The sequence below is a fragment of the Herpailurus yagouaroundi genome, unplaced genomic scaffold (genome assembly GCF_014898765.1).
Source record: "Herpailurus yagouaroundi ecotype Mexico unplaced genomic scaffold, PumYag 203, whole genome shotgun sequence".
NCBI classification, from domain to species: Eukaryota; Metazoa; Chordata; class Mammalia; order Carnivora; family Felidae; genus Herpailurus; species Herpailurus yagouaroundi.
This window is the reverse complement of record NW_024412434.1, coordinates 20,129,731-20,145,008: the sequence shown is the minus strand read 5'-3', so window position 1 is coordinate 20,145,008 and position 15,278 is coordinate 20,129,731. Positions and strand designations below refer to the sequence as shown.

The following is a 15,278-nucleotide window of genomic DNA, read 5'->3' as shown; positions in this document are numbered from 1 at the left end:
ACACACACACACACACACACACACACACACACACACACACACACACAAATAAGAAAGGAAAAGGAGCACCAAACAGGGCAGTTTTATCCATGAAATAGATCTGCCTTCCACATGCGAGAGGGAAAAGCTTTTGACCTGATACTTGAAAATCAGCAGTGGCCAGTGTCGGGGTTGTGGGGCAGGTAATACGTGGAGTTCTCAAGAGTGCACAGCTATGTGCAGAGACATTCTCTGTGGACCGAAAAAACTTGCGCCCAATGTATTCTTTGATTTTAAGGTGTAGCTTTACTGCTCCACTTAATATTTCGTAAACGGGGACGTGTTTTATAATCAGTGTGGGCCTATGATATGGTAGTGTCTGGGCAGAATCAAGGAAATCCTGTATGTTCCCTGCTGTTATTTTCAGCCCTATAGAAAAAGGGTTTCAGGTACTAAAATGGGATTAAATGTGAATGGTTAGGACACTCACATGACCAACATATTTTCTCTACTGAATGATACTGCGTAATGTTTGGGGGTGTGGGTGTGGGTGGGGGGGGGTGGCTATAAACCATTTTGATAGGAAACAGGCTCTCAGATTCAAGGATTTAGGGGTCACTGTCCGGTACTAAATTTTCTAAACATGGTGGAGACTGACCGGACTGCATCTACTTTCCCACTCGGACAATGCACTTGAGCTCTGGTCGTGGTTCTGTCTGAATGGACCATGTTGTCTTCCCCAGGGACAAGCTGAGACCGACTGCTCTAAAGGTCTATGCCCAACACCCATGGGCCAGGTGGGAAACTAATGCTGGAAATAAAAGTCCCCCAATTCTGACTTTTCTTTAAGAAGATAAAGCTTTCGGGGCGCCTGGGTGGCGCAGTCGGTTAAGCGTCCGACTTCAGCCAGGTCACGATCTCGCGGTCCGTGAGTTCGAGCCCCGCGTCGGGCTCTGGGCTGATGACTCAGAGCCTGGAGCCTATTTCTGATTCTGTGTCTCCCTCTCTCTCTGCCCCTCCCCCATTCATGCTCTGTCTCTCTCTGTCCCAAAAAAATAAATAAACGTTAAAAAAAAAATAAAAAAAAAAAAAGAAGATAACGCTTTCAAACCCTCAGCTAGCTACCCTGAGCTCTGAAATCCTGGGGTTCTCAAATCAGTGCTGAACAATCTGAGGAGGGGTGCTCCACAGGTCTAGGTCTGGGTGCCAGGACCACAGCTGGGTTTCAAAGTGTTAGATTCAGAGACAACCTGCCAGCAGTGGGCTTGGCGAGACTTCTCGAAGCTTTGGTTTCTCCAAAGAGAGAAACCGTATGGCTGTGTGCTATAGACTGATCTGTGTCATCCTCACCTTCTTATGTTGAAGCCCTAACCTCCAACGTGACTGTATTTTTGAGTTAGGGACTTTAAAAGGTGACTAAGGTTCAATGGGGTCCTAAGGGTGGGGTCCTATTCCAATAGGATTGGTGGTTTTATAAGAAAAGGAAGGCAGTAGGGGAGCCTGAGTGGCTCAGTTGCTTAAGCCTCCGACTTCGGCTCAGGTCATGATCTCACGGTTCCTGGGTTCGAGCCCTGCGGGCTCTGTGCTGACAGCTCGAGCCTGTAGCCTGCTTCAGATTCTGTCTCCCTCAATCTCTGCCTCTCCCCCACTCTCACTGTGTGTTGTGTCTCTCTGTCTCAAAAATAAACAAACATTTAAAAAATTAGAAAAGAAAAGGGAGGCAGACACAAACACTTTGGAAACAGCTTCATTTATGATCAGGTTTGCTCCAGGTAGACCTATCTCTGAGAAAGTTTCAAAGCCCTGTCTTGGAGGAAAGGCACCCATTCATGGTTAAGTCTAAGGGTTTGGGGGCCGGATCTGTGTTCGAGACCCAGTTCTGCCACTTGGAGTCATGCAATCCCAAGAAAGGGCTTCCCACCTGGGGAAGTCTTCCCTTTTTCACATGTAGAGCTGGGATAAGACAGCAGCATCAGTTAAGGAGGCTTTTGGCTGCGAACACTGGAACACTAGGCTAGCAGTGGCTTCAACAAGCAGGGGTTTACATTTCCCGAAGAACAGGAAGTCTGGAGGCAGCAGGGGCCCGCCGGGCTTAGCTGCTCGGCAGTGTTGTCCAAAACTGGGGTTCCTTCCAGAGGTACAACCCTCAGCGGGTTGGCTTTTTGTCACTTCCTAGTCAAAAGTGTCATCACTGGAGCACGGGCTGTCACAACAGTGTCCAAGTAGAAAAGAAGGAAACGGGCCACAGGGTTCCCTCTAACCCCCGTGCCTTCCACTTATCAGGAAGCAAAAGCAGACAGGGACATGCTGTCACACCCCAGAACGGGGTCCTGCACTAGGGTGACCCCAGCCCTGAGGATGAGCCCACGTACTCTGACACCTGAACAAAACCAGGGTTCTGCCAGCAAAAAGAGGGGCAGTGTAGACTTTTATTAGTGTTTAGAGAGAAAAGTTACATGAAGTATGCTTAACACAGTGAAGTGTGGGCTATTAAATGATCAATTAACACTGATTTATTAATAAACTAATACATTGTCACCTTTCACTAGAACCCAGAGTTACCTGATAAACTCTATTTCCCTCAGGGAGACTACTTGATGAAATCTCTACACAGAAACATTCAGGTCTGTGTGTCAAGGAGCCACAGCAGAAATTCTTGGAAGATGAATTCTTAAGGGAAAAAACGTAAGCAAATGATATTTTACCTGTAGCCTCATACTAAACCTGAAACTTGTCTGATGTTCTTTTTCTTTTTTTTTTTTAGTGTTTATTTTTGAAGGAGAGAGAGACAGAGAGAGAGAGAGTGGAAGAGTGTCAGAGAGAGAGAGGGAGACACAGAATTCAAAACAGGCTCCAGGCTGTGAGCTGTCAGCACAGAACCCGACTTGGGGCTCGAACTCACAAACCGTGAGATCATGGCCTGAGCTGGAATCAGATGCTCAGCCAAGCCACCCAGGCGCCCCAAAATATGGAACACTTCACAAATTTGTGTATCATCCTGGTGCAGGGGCCATGCTAATCTTCTCTGTATCGTTCCAATTTTAGTATATGTGCTCCTGAAGCGAGTACAAAGTGTTCTTAAACTATAGTTCATACCACTGAATCCTCTGGGATCTGAACAAGGTATTCACCGAGTATCTTTAGTGTAAATACACTGAAGTCCTTTGGAAAAGAGGGGAAGAAAAACCCTCTTTCAAGATTGTTATGGCTCACTTATCATGGTTTCAAATAAACTTCTACTTAAAAGACAACATGCTTTTTTTTTTTTTAGCAGGCAGACTATATAAAAAGTCCAATTAAACGTCTTCATGGAAACACTCATTTTGCAATTAACTCTGAGGTCTGATTCAGATGCCTGTGACCTGATCGTGAAAGCTTAGGGGCTATAGAGGGGCCCCTGGCTGGCTCAGTCGGTTGAGCGTCTGACTTCGGCTCAGGTCATGATCTCATGGCTCGTGAGTTTGAGCCCTGCATAGCTCAGAGCCTGAAGTCTGCTTCGGATTCTGTGTCCCTCTCTCTCTCTGCCCCTCCCCTCGCTCATGCTCTGTTTCTCTCTCTCCCAAGAATAAGTAAAACATTAAAAAAAAATAAAAAAAAATAAAGAGCTATAGGAACTAAGTGCTCATGCCTGGATCTCCCATATGCAAAAAATAGATTTTGTACAGAGGGATATGCTAAGAGTTCTGTAATCCTAAAACTGGTAGGTACCCTTCCCACCAGCAGCCAAATGTCATCTTGTTCCCATTCAGACCTGGAACTGCTGGGGAGAACAGTCACTATTTTGCATGCTCTTTCCCAATACGTATAAAAATAAACAATACTTCTGATACGATGTCAGACTGAAAAATGAATGCCAACTAATAAAGGAAATAGCAATTAGCAAAGTCATTCATTATGGTTCTGCTTTTGCCTCTGTTGCTTGTTTATGCCCATAAAACAATAAATTCACAATAGTAACCTAATATTTTATATACATTTTCCCTGAAATCAAAGTAAAAGAGTTCGAGGACATCTGTGACGAATATATTCTGCTAGTATGAAGAGTCCCTAAATTCGATTATGGTATATGGCATATATTTTCTCCCATAAAACTTGTATTTTCAGCTAATAGGCATCACCTTCTAAAACCACCTTACTTCTATCTTCAGCACCAACAGTTACCTTCCTCCTTGGGGATTATTTTATTTTTTTAAGACATATGTGATTTTAGATCAGTTTTAGATTTACGGAAAAATTGCAAAGACAGTAGAGATAGTTCCCATATAGCTTTTACCCAGCATCTTGTAGCAAAATCTGGTACATTTGTTATAATTAATTAACCAATGCTGACACATTGTCATTAACCGAAGCTCCTCCTTTATTCAGATTCCTTAGTTGCCCCCTAATGTCCCTTTCCTGATCCAGGCCCCCATCCAGGGAGTCGCATCACATCTAGTTGTCAAATTTCTTTAGGCTCCTCTTGGCTGTGACAGTGTCTCAGACATTCCTAGTTCTTGATGACCTGGGCACAGTTTTGAGGGTACTGCTGGGTATTTTGTAGAATGTCCCCCAGTTTGGGTTTGTGAAGTGTTTTCTCACGGTTAGACTGGGATTAAGGGTGTAAGGAGGAAGACCCCAGAAGGAAAGTGTCATTCTTGTCACATCAAGGGTACTATCAACACGGCTATTGATGTTGACCTTTGTCACCTGCCTGTTTGTTCAGTTCCTCCTAACGAAACAAATAATCGTAGAATTACTTTCTCCTTTCCACAACCCATACGTGAGGGGCTGGAGGTTTTGTGACCTTGACAGCAGAAGACTGACCTCACTTATTTAGGTTCTTCTGTATAAGGGATGTGTCTCCTCCACTCCCTTGCTGGCTCGCTCACTCGTTCAATCGTTCATTCATTTGTTCCTAGCTGTATGGACTCCTGGATACTCAAGAGTTAATTTTTAGGAAGAGGCAGGAGGGCGTCTGGGTGGCTCAGTCAGTTGAACCTCAGACTTTGGCTCATGTCAGGATCTCACAGTTCATGAGTTTAAGCCCCACATCGGGCTCTGTGCTGACAGCTCGGAGCCTGAAGCCTGCTTCAGATTCTGTGTCTCCCTCTATCTCTGTTCTTCCCCCACTCACACACTCTCTCTCTCTTTCTCTCAAAAATAAATAAACATTAAAAAAAAAATAAAAGGAAGAGGCAGGAAGGGATTTTGTTGTATTTGAGCACGTGCAAAGGCCGGGGAGGCCGGGCCGCTGTGCGCACAGAGCTGCTGGCCTCCCTCACGCCGACCAGACTCCCGTCACACACCAGACTGATGGCCCACAACAGTGAACTTTCTGCCACAGTAACATTACAGAGTCCTACATGTTGCAGAACTCTGGACTCTGTCTGAGCAACCAAACTGCAAACGCTGAACCCACCATATGCCAGAAGCCCTGCTGCCCATGTCAGTGCCCATCCTGGCCCTCGTCCTCAGCTCCCACAGTCAAGCAACCGGCAAAGTCCAGGCACGATGCTCGTAAACACCCTGAGTCGGCATCCTATCAGGAGAATGGCTGGGACCTACAGCCCACCCTACAGCCTCCTGCACAGACTTGTGTGCACGGAGGGGTACACGGTACATGGGCTTTCACTCAAGACCGTGAGTTTAGGAGAAACAATCCTGCAGGTCTTGATAGTGAGTATATATAGATAGTGGGAACTGAGCAGCGAGGGGCACGTTATGTATGAAACACAGCAGGTGATGTCATGGAGGTTGCACAAAGTGCTAAGGGACCCTACAGAGAAGTCATAAGGAGATGACAGCTGATATGGGGCCAGAAAAACAAGCAAGAGTCTGAGATGGGGAAGGGGGAAGGGTGGATCTAATTTGTAATCATTTATCAGTTTTTTTTTTTTATAAATTTTTTAATGTTTGTTTATTTTTGAGGGGCAGGGGGAGAGGGAGAGAGGGAGCAGGGGAGAGGCAGAGAGAGAGGAAGACACAGAATCTGAAACAGGCTCCAGGCTCCATGCTTTCAGCACAGAGCCCAACATGGGGCTCGAACTCACGAACCGTGAGATCATGGCCTGAGCCGAAGTGGGATGCTCAACTGACTGAGCCTCCCAGGTGCCCTGAGTCTAATGCTTTTAAGTTTGCTTATGCCAGTGGGTGACGAACTCTGCAGGTGGCAGAACATCTAGGTGTGGGAGTGGAATCTGCACAGAGTCGTAGGTACATCAAACCTGAAGTAGGTTTATAATTCGGGGTAAGGGAGGACTCATCAAAGGCTCTCTCACTGAGATAAACAGCATGGACTAGAAACATTTTCAACTATAATATTTTCTAGTGCAACCTGGAAAAAGCCCCAAATGTTCCATTTTGGGTATTAAAACACCTCTGCTTGGCTCACAGAAAGTCCTACTTGAGAACCACTGGTCCAGGTGACTGATGAGTGTAACACGTTCTGTTTTCAGCAGACCGAAGGCTACACTTAGAAGCCATTCTCCAAATCAGTACAAAACCCACATTAGCAAAAAGAGGCTTCACAAGGCACATTTTGAAAACTTTATTTAATAGTTTCCTTCGTTTTTCCCCAATTGCTGGTAACACCCACTATCCTATTTTTAGCTCCACTGTACATTAATGAAGATCTATGATAAGATACATGTAATTACTTGTGAGTTAAATGGGAAGACTCTGCTCATAGTAAAAAAAAAAAAAAAATCGACCTGCCTTCAAAGCAACAGGAAGAAAGAATCAAGGGGGGAAAGTGATACTATGGCAACACGGCTTTCAGAAAGACAAGCTCTGCACACCTTGTCAGCTACTCCACAGAGCTGGAGACAACCCGGGACATACCTGTGCTTCTGAGGATGCCCATGAGATCCTCAGGCACATCACAGAGGCAAAGGGACCCTTATGCACAAAGAGTCAGACGCCGCTGCCCCCCCAAACAGGGGGAGGTCCACATAAACAATAACAGTAACGACAACAACAATAATAACATAACGGACGGCTTCTATCTCCGTCTGACTTCTGAGTCTGCCACGCTCAAAATACTGCTCGGATTAACCCCATGATGTCAGCATCGGGACCACAGGGACTATGTCCAGGATTTGTAGGCCCGGCCCCAGAGGTCCTGATCTGTGAGGCAGGGCCCAGGATTTGCATATTTAACTAGCATCCTGGGATTCAGATGCAGGAGGTCCTCAAGGACACTCGGAGACACAGTGATGCGGGGTGCAAGCCACAGGCGGTCTGCTGACCAAACCAGCCCACTTTACCCCGGGAGTCACCCCTCAAGACTTTTATCATCAATCCTTCGTTGTGTGCAGTGTGTTGATGTAACTGTAGTGGCGTTAACCTGGGACGGTTAAAGTGATGAATGGAAAGTCGAGTATAATTAAATGCCAGCACTGACTGTTACGAGCTTGTCGCACGCAGAATGGCAGAGCCAGGCTGCCGATTTAGACTCTTTGCCAGTCAGGGTGCCTCCTAATTAGTTCTGCAACCGTATCCCGTTGCTAAAAGTCTTGAGGGGTGATGACAAATGGCAATAAGCATGACTACAGCTCCCAGAAAATTTTAACCCCAATTTGAGGGACTCCAGGATGCCAAGTCTGACCCTCTCCAGTCCTATTTATATATGATTTTTAAAATGCATTCGGGGGGCACCTGGGTGGCTTGGTCAGTTAAGCGTCTGACTTCAGCTCAGGTCACGATCTCATAGTTTGTGAGTTCGAGCCCCACGTCGGGCTCTGTGCTGACTGCTCCGAGCCTGGAGCCCGTTTCCGATTCTGTGTCTCCCTCTCTCTCTGCCCCTCCCCTGTTCGTGCTCTGTCTCTCTCTGTCTCAAAAATAAATAAACGTTAAAAAAAAAAATTAAAATGCATTCGGCACACACATGACTTTCTGACCACTTGGGCCATTACGCGAACAGCTTAGAAACCCAACCTTAGAGTCACGGCCCAGCATTAAATCTGCCCTGTGTTCACTCCGTAAGCAGAGGTTCTGTCCCTTAACTGCACATGGACACTCGGGGAAAACTTCAAGACAAGCGCAAAGATGAAAGTCAGCATGTCTCAACTCTGGCTGACACAGAATCGGGGGGGGGGGCTTTGGAAAAACTACCCATATTCAGGCCCCCCTAGACTTCGAACTTAGAGTCTCTGGGGTGAATCCTGCTGATGCTCCTGGGTAATTATAACGTCCAGCCAGGGTTGAGCCCCACTGGGAATGCTTGTTCCTCTCAAGACCGTGAGCATCCTGGAGGGGGACGCGGTTTCTCCCTCTCTGCCTTTCAAACCAATACGTGATAAATTATCGCTGAGCTAAACTGAATATATTTGCATATCGGACTGTTTCCACGTCTGTAGCGGGCAAGCAGCCTCAAGGACCGAAGACTGGGTTCACATCTGTGACCTCACCTTCCCAACCAAGCAACATTGGCACAGCTGGTCCCACACCTCCAGGCTGAAAGACGTGCCTGTCACTGTTCCTCCCGCTTCATGAGGGCTGAGAAGTGCTTCAGAGGTGGGGCTGCGATTACAGTCGGCAAAGGCAGGAGCCTTCACCAAATATGAGGACATCCCTCGGAAAGTCACCATGACTGAACGGAGAGCTAAGAGACGGTTAATCCCAACAAGTGCCTTCTGCTGGCAGTAAGGGTTGCCAGATTTAGTGACCTCAAATGTAGGATGTCCCGTTACGCTTGAGTTTCAGATGACCAACAAATAATTTTTAGTGTAATTATGTTCCATGCACGATTTGGTCACACTTACACTAAAAATCTATTCACTGTGTGTCTGAAATGCCACTCAACTGGGTGTCCTTAGTTTATCTGCAGCTCCAGTGCTAATGGTCCCAAAGTCAATTTGTGTGAGTTTGTTTTGGGAAAAAGGAATGGCGGCATCACAAGATACAAACATCTGAAAACGCTGCGTTTTGTTTCCCAACAAATGCTTTGGTAGTCCCAGGCATAGGGGCTGTCTAGAATAAGATATAAGCAGAACATCCCTCTCAGTGACTTTTCAAAGAACGGGGTTCTTCAGCTCCGAACAAAGGACACAGCAGAAGAGAAACTTTCGTTGTGGGCCGCAGCTGAGCAAATTTATCAAACAAAGGAAGCATTCAACTCACACTCTGTACCACGCTCACACACGAAAATTCAACAAACTGGATGCAGAAACCAGAAACAGTGATGCAATTTTATCTGGCTCATCTTGTGATTATGAAGTTCTCTTTCCTGTTTTCGCTCCTGAGAGAGGTGGAGGAAAGGCACAGTGGAAAGAGGAGAAAACTGGCCTTGCCGGATTTGCTCTTTCAGCAAAGACACTGAGGACCAGATGGGAGGCAGTTCCGGCCTCAAGGAGAGATGGACGGACTGCCCATGTGTACCACACAACTGCTCAGTACCGGGCGGGGAGGGTTTTCTGCTGTGCCCTCAGCACCTAGATCAGTGCCAGGAATATGGAGCCATTCAATAAATATTTGTTGAATGAACAGCAAAGGTATGCACACAGACTCGGGAAGGGAAAGGGGGAGCCAGAGATGGCCCCCGAAGGGGAGGATGCCTGAGGCTTTAGGACGAGCAAAGATGAGTCAGTACAAAGCACTCGGGCAAGGGGTGGGTGGGGGCGGGTGGGTCCGAAGGCGCAGCACAGCGAGCATGTTGGACAACCACGAATGAAGACCCCTGGCCAGTAAAGCCCAGGTGGTGCTCGGGGGGGGGGGGGGGGGGGGGCCTGCCCTGGGGGCGGCCGGGGGAGATCTGGGGGTCCATCAGCTGACAGCTGGAAACGGGCCCCAGTGTAGAGCAGATGCTCTGAGGGGTTCAGGGCTGGAGCCCAAGGTCACAGCTTTCTCTGAAGAGGAAGAGGAGGAAAGGGGAGACCCGATGGGGACTGAGGAAGGGCAGCCCAGGCAGGAGACCAGCCAGGAGACGCCTCTGCCATGGAAGCTGGGGCCGCATGTCATGGAGACAAAGTACCGGTGTCAGAGGAGAGCGGGCCGGGGAATGAGCGCTGGCTGTGGCAAAAGGGGTCCCTGAGGAGTGGGGGGGATGGGGGATGGGCAGCAGAGGGTTACAGGGTGAATGTGGGGGTGAGCAAGTGGGGACACTGAGCGTAGACCGCAGCATTCCTGGCAGCGGAATGGAAGAAATCGTACGCGGGGGCTCTGGGGTCCGGGGGGGGGGGGCTGTTTCACAGGTATGTCCCTCCTCATTGGGGGAAAGGCCTCCAGATCTGCTGAAGATGAGAGACAGAGCCACAGGCTGGGACGTGCTGACTGCACAGCTCCGGGCTCAAAGCCGGAATGCGATGGGCCAGGCCCCGGGGGTTTTCTCAACCTCCTCCCCCTCCAACTCCCTCCAGGAACCTGGTTTGCTGCCGACAAGCCCGGCCCAGTCGAGCCTAGAGCTCACTCCTGAGCACCCAGGCTCTCATCTGGACACGTGGTGCTTCTTCTGGAGGCAAGGAGGTGAACGTTTCAAGAGGAAAAGGACGGGGGCACCCAACTCTACCTCCTACTTTTAAAAGCACAGAACAGAAATACATACAACCCTCGTGAGGTGGAATGTCAAATGCTCACACGGATCATCATTTTACCGGCCCCCTGAAGGTCTTCTGGGACTCTGCAGGCAGCCAAGAATCTCCAGGGAGAAATTACAAAAAAGCCACTTAGGAATTTCGTTGCCTCAGCAGGGCCTCACCCACCTTCCACACAGGGACGGAGAAGAAAACACGGCTGGGGCGGCAGGCACAGACTGCTGCTGGTATCTGAGTGTGGTGCAAAAGCCATGTCTTTCGAATAAAGTGACTCAGAAGTCTAGTCATTAGTTAGCCCTTAAAACAAACAAACAAACAAACAAACAAAAAAAACAACTACGGGTGAGGGGTGCCTGGGTGGCTCAGTCGGTTGAGCATCCGACTTCGGCTCAAGTCACGATCTCACTGTCTGTGAGTTCGAGCCCCACGTCGGGCTCTGTGCTGACAGCTCAAAGCCTGGAACCTGCTTCGGATTCTGTCTCTCCCTCTCTCAAAAATAAGCATTAAAAAAAAAATTATGGGGAAAAAAAGGGACTCTATATCTGAGTAACAGTGGTCAGCTATTCTTTATTTAAACAAGCCCAAACAGCAGGCAATAAGTGACTTATTCCAGACGCAATCCACACAAAACTAAAGATCATATACTAACATAAAACCGATAAAAATGTGCAAGCTTTACTGTTTATAACAGCCGTACTCCATTTAAAAAGAAGGTACAGGTACAGAAGCCTGGGTGGCTCAGTTGGCTAAGCATCCAACTTTTTTGGTTTCGGCTCAGGTCATGATCTCTCATGGTTCGTGGGTTTGAGCCTTGAATCAGGCTCTGTGCTGACAGGGCAGAGCCTGCTTGGGATCCGGTCTCCCTCTCTCTGTCTGCCCCTTCCTCACTTGTGCTCTCTAGCTCAGAGTAAGTAAATAAATTTTAAAAATTATTAAAAAGAAGGTATAAAAAGATAGTTCAGTGTTAAGTATAAACAAGAACCGGAATGGTATCAGTGTTTCTATTGCCCTGAAATAGTTTTTACTGGCTTAAAACTATATGCAGCATGGCTGGAGACGGGCTGTAAGCAAATTAAAGATAATCAAACCAAAAGTCACTCAGAGCTATGCAAGGTTTTCATTACACAGTTAGTACATGATGAATGAATACTTTAATTGTATGAATGAAGTAACCGAGTGGGAATTCTTACCTAAAAAAAGGCCCACAATTCCTTCTAAGTCACAAGTGATGTGGGTTCCGCCCCAACACCTGAACATATTAAACCAGCTACTTCTCTTGAACGTAGGCTTTGAATAAGGTGAGAATACATTTTCTAGGTAGCTTTCTTAAACTGCAAGGCTAAAAATCTGAGGAAGAAGTAGCCAGATTCAATCGATGGCTTCCTGGGTCTGCTTTTGCCTGTCCCTAAATATTAGGACAGGACAGGCAGTGAACAACCTCACCAATTCAAGTGTGGTCCAGCGACCAGCAGCATGGTAAGAGTTGCAGCATCTTAGGGGCCACACTAGACCCACTGACCCGGAATCTGACAAGACCAGCAAGTGATTCGTATCTGCTTTCAAATTTGGGAAGCAGTGGTGAGAACTGGCTTTCTGTTTTGGCTCCCCATCCCAAAGGTTCCACGGAGCCCGGGCAAGTAGCCTCAGAAAGTTATCAAGTACTACTTTCATCATATTGCGTTTCACTTTATAACTTCTTTCAATTTTATTTCACCTTTGCTCTGAGCCATAAAGCTGTCTGCCTTTTCTTTATCCATTAGCCTTAATTCTTCAAAGTAATTTGGCTTCATGCTAGCACCTAAAACAGTGTCAATTTTAAATTATGTACAGTAATAGGCTAGGAGGAAATGGAAAATATTTCCCAAGTTCAATTTTAGATAGGATTATATAATTTTTTTGTTTTCTCTTTCCTCTTTCCCTCTCTTTGTGTGTGTGTGTGACAATTGCAATGGGCTTATTAGCAAACCTGTTGGGTTTCACAGCAAGCTAGGAAGTCACTTAGAGCACTACCTAGAAAAATGACATGTAATTAGAAACAGAAGGAGCCGGGGCCGGTGCGGTACACAGCACAGAACAAGGCCATATGCACACAGCTCACACTAAAGACAGTGTTCTACAACAGGCCTAGGTATGCGTTTCCATCTGAAACAGCAGTCCCACTCACTGAAGAGTTAACTGCATCCACGAAATTGTAAACTGGAGCAGTGGGGATCGTGAGTCCATTTTATACTGTCTGACAAGTAACAGGACAGGATTAATAAATATCCATGAATGAGAGAGCGAATAGCACTTAAACTGTACGTTCTCCCTACCACACTCTGCCCCTTCCCTTTCAATTCCTGCGAAAGCAAAGAGAATCCAATGAACCTTCCAGCCATTCCTGAAGCCATTCAAGAAGCCACTCCCCACATGGAGACGCCTCTACCATGGCTTCCATGAGGACTGCTGGAGGAGCCTTCTCTGGGCACTAGGTCCCTCACACCCCATCCCAACAAGAATCAGCATCAGCTTCCTTACCTCAAACATTTTTAGTACCTGAAAAGAGACGCAGTGCAATGTTCAATAACCCCATGTAAACTAACTAAGATCTGGGTGTAAGCGGTGATGTTCAACAATTTTCTAAGTCTCTTCCGCTGCTAAAGTTGCCATTAAAGAGTTTGAACTTTCCATATCCTTTTGGCTGCTGTGGTAGGGCACCTTCCCTTAACTCCACTGGAAGAGCAGAACAAGAGTGAAGAAAAGAAAGTAGGGTGGCTTAGTCAGGTAAGTGTCCAACTCTTGATTTCAGCTCAACTTATGATCTCACAGTTCGTGAGATCAAGATCCACGGTGACAGCACAGAGCCTGCTTGGAATTCTCTCTCTCTGCGCCCGCCCTCCTCTGAAAAATAAATGAATAAACTTAAAGAAAAAAAAAAAGAAAGTAGGAGCACTTGGGTGGCTCGGTCTGTTGAGCATCTGACTTTGGCTCAGGTCATGATCTCATGGTTTGTGGGTTTGAGCCCCATGTCGGGCTCCATGCTGACAGCACGGAGCCTGCTTGGGACCCTCTCTCTCCCTCTTTCTCTGCCCCTCCCCTGCTTGTGCTCTCTCTCTCTCTCAAAAATAAACAAACTTAAAAAAAGACAGTAAAGGAGCTCAGTAACAAAGGCGACTGTGTCCTCAATAAATTCCATGAGATTAGCAGGGGCTAGAGTTGAGACGAGTGATACTGAGAAAACCAGTCCCTTTGATGTTGGGATATCTGGCTGAAGACTGACCAACCGTGCAGAATCAACGAGAAAAGGGGATGTGTAATAATTCAGGTGAGGAAGATAGATGAGACAAGCCGCCCAGCTCACAGACCTAGAAGAATACCCACTACTCATTATGCCCCTGCAGGAAGCAGGAGACAGGAGTTTACCAGCAGCTCAGCAACTCCACTGTCATTTTGCCAAAAAAAAAAAAAAAAAAGTCTTTTTCAAATGCTTTATAAACTACAAAAAAGCTACAATTCATATGGATGGTGGCATGGCCCTGGGAGTGCCTTCCTCCCCTTCTCTGTGTGGTTCCTAGCCTTCAAACCCCACCTCACAAGCCACTTTCCTGGGAAGCCTCCCTGACTACCCAGTTAGTTATTTCCTCCTCCGCATCCCTCTATGCTTTGCTCCTCCCTATAGTGGTTTGTTTATCTGTGCTTCTCCCATAGGAGCTCGAGTTCCTGAAAAGTGGGGGCTTAATTATCTTTGGCTCCCCAGAGCATGGAACCATAAGAAGTGACTGATAATGCCCACTTTCATTATTAAATGTGTGAGCTCTACTTGGTAGGGAGCATGACGGCTGCCCAGAAACTGGGTGGCTCAGACTGGAGAATCCCTGAGCAGAAATCATGACTGAAACAGTGAGTGTGAGTGTCTAAAGCAACCGAGAGAGACACTCTAAGAGAACAGAGGAGGAGCATGTATGTGGGATTATCATCTCCATGCTGTACCAGTGCATGACTTCAAGCCACGCTCCCCCACCCACATGCACAGAAAGGAATAATCTCTTTCCTGATACCTCTCAGGATTATGAGGAGTAAAAAGATAACGGACCTGAAAGCACTTGAAAATCTGCCATTTAAGAAATTAGTATTATCAACCTTCCGGTGGTGAAAGGTAAGGACAGGAGAGACTCTTTGCTGGGTACATGGATGGGTGGATGGGTGGATGGGTGGATGGATAAAGAGTGGTTCATCTGCAATGAAGCAGCTAAGAGGAAAAGAAGTTTAAGAAGTATCTAACTTGCCAGGCCTTTCTCTCATGTAAACGTCTCCTTAAGGATTCTGAATTTAGAAATGGGTAGATATGGGGGCGCCCTAGGTGGCTCCGTTGGTTAAGCATCTGACTTCGGGTCAGGTCATGATCTCACAGTTCATGGGTTCGAGCCCCCCGTCAGGCTCTGTGCTGACAGCTCAGAGCCTGGAGCCTGCTTCGGATTCTGTGTCTCCCTCTCTCTGCCCCTCCCCTGCTCATGCTCTTTGTCTCAAAAACAAATAAACATTAAAAACAAAACAAACAAATGGGAAGATATAAGCAGGGAATAGTTCCACCTTAATTAACATGTTATCTAATTAGTGCACATAAAAAAATATCCTAGTCTGAAAGCCATTAACTCCTTTCTCTTGTTTACTTAGCATTTATGTATTACTTTTACGTGTACTGATTTAGAATGTCTCAGTTTAATATTTAATGCAACATCTAATAGGTTTCCATTAAGACACTGAAATCTTTATAGGCAATGATTTTATTTTTAAATTCGAAAAGGCAAATGA

The 15,278-nt window shown here is 46.8% G+C and overlaps 1 non-coding gene across 1 annotated transcript; it reads right to left on the bottom strand.

The window, feature by feature from the left end:
• Positions 1 to 2,941: 2,941 nt before the first annotated feature.
• Positions 2,942 to 3,048, bottom strand: LOC121014926 (U6 spliceosomal RNA). The gene has a single exon (XR_005783515.1). It is a non-coding gene; the product is annotated as a U6 spliceosomal RNA (small nuclear RNA).
• Between the last annotated feature and the right edge of the window lie 12,230 nt (positions 3,049 to 15,278).